General features: G+C 41.7%; 1 pseudogene; it reads left to right on the top strand.

The window, feature by feature from the left end:
- Positions 1-1298: 1298 nt before the first annotated feature.
- Positions 1299-1694, top strand: LOC144264417 (ubiquitin-like FUBI-ribosomal protein eS30 fusion protein pseudogene; annotated as a pseudogene).
- The last annotated feature ends 303 nt before the right edge of the window (positions 1695-1997 follow it).

Raw genomic sequence — 1997 nt, 5'->3', positions numbered from 1 at the left:
TCAACAGTTAAAGGAAGATTGCCGTGGCTTCTATTCTCAGAGCACTATGTATTCCTTTTGAGACCACGGTGCATTCACTCAGCCCTACTGGTTTTCCAGTTACTGTTTACCTTGCTGCAGCAAACTGTGGAAGCTTTCTTTCACACAGTACTGTGTTCTGGCTGCATTATGACATGAAGCATAAAACTGCAGCTGTATATGCCAAGGCATTTTGCCACAACAACACTTCTAGGCTCTATACAGTGTCTATCACCACTATTCATTTAGGCTACTGAAACTAACTAGCAATAACATTTTCTCCAATACAGGATGTATATGTATGCACGAGCTATGATAAAGACAGCAGAACAGCCAGCACTCTTCTAATTTAAGGCAAAAAAGTAAAGATACATAATGATCCATCTGTTGGAATTTCTGAGAGAGAACATTATTCACCTCTGCATATTTTCCTGCTTCACAGTGTAGATTTACTTTAAAAAATAAATAAAATACCTCTAGCATTCCTGTTTTGTAGAGAATCCCAATTTTATATTTATCTATATCTCTCTGCCTTATAGTTTACTTGATGATCCCTTTAGAACACAGGAAATAAACACATAGAATACTTGGACATTTCTACAGTGTCTCACATGTAAACTTTCAAAATTAATGTAAATTCATAAATCCAGCTGCAACCCTCAAGCAGTTACTTGGAGTCTTTCCTACTTGGTTAAATAGCTAGACTTCGTTTTCCAACCATGATCTACTCCACTCATTTCCTGAGTGGAGATTTCCCCCTTTTCTGGCCTTATTCATCATTATGCTAATTCCTAGACTGATTTATTTGAATTTTGATTAAGGCAGGTTTATTTCATTTCTCTCTGGATCACATTGTGAATCCCTCACTCACCTTGGAGTAGTACCTGTTTACACAAGTACTGGTTTGAATGGGTCTGTTTGCACAGTGAAGTATGACTCCTGGTGAGTAGTCTTTCACAATCTAGCAGGCTAATAATACGACCTTTAGTGACTTTAGTGGTGACTGTTCTGTTTTGTGCATTAGTTTGGACTTTCATGCTTTTCTTTTCTTTCTTCCAGTCTATTTCAGTCCTTTAATCAATCAGTCTTAAGCTGTGGAACTTCTTTAACATTTCTTCTTCCAAAGCTTCTCTATCTAGAAAATCTTTAGTGATTCACAGCAATTTTGTTTTGTCTTTGTCTTTATGGGTCAGTATTAGTCTTGGGTAAAGACACTGTAGTTCCACAGGGCATTTGGACATGCCTAACATGGTAGCAGCGTCTCGCGCATAGCTGGAACCATGCAGCTGTTCATCCGTGCTCAGAACTTGCACACATCTTGAGGTTTCCGGACAGGAAACCTCCACTCACATTGAGTCCGTGGAGGGCATTGCACCCGAGGACCAGGTGGTTCTCTTGGGTGGAACTCCCTTGGAGGATGGATCTCTCAATGGGCAATGTGGCATCAGCAAGTTTACCATCCTAGAGGTGGCTGCTCGCATGCTGGGTGGTAAGGTCCATAGCTCCCTGACTCATGCTGGGAAGGTGAGAGGCCAGGCTCCCGAGGTTGCCAAGCAAGCAAGCAAGCAAGCAAGAAGTTGTAGACGACTGGCCGTGCCAAGAGATGCATGCAATACAACCGGCGCTTTGTCAATATCGTGCCAGGCTTTGGCAAGAAGAAAGGGCCCCAATGCTAACTCCTAAATGGCACACCTCCTCACCCAATAAAGCAGATGTCACCTGAACCCTCCCCTCCCCTCTCCCCCCACTAATAGCTCAAACCAACTCAGTCCTTTTTCCTTCTGTCCTTTTTCAAAATTAGAACACAAGCTCTTTCAGTGTGGAGTACATGTCTGAGTATTTGTACAGTATCCAACACAATCCTGATTGGGATCTATGAGTGCCATCACAATAAATTCAGAAAGGCATTCTTCACATCTAATAAGATTCTTGTACTACATTTCAGCCAGTTCTAGTTGTGTAACCAGTTACTTTTCAAG

This window comes from Eretmochelys imbricata, chromosome 4 (assembly GCF_965152235.1).
Source record: "Eretmochelys imbricata isolate rEreImb1 chromosome 4, rEreImb1.hap1, whole genome shotgun sequence".
Lineage (NCBI taxonomy): Eukaryota > Metazoa > Chordata > Testudines > Cheloniidae > Eretmochelys > Eretmochelys imbricata.
This window is presented reverse-complemented; position numbering and strand designations above follow the sequence as displayed.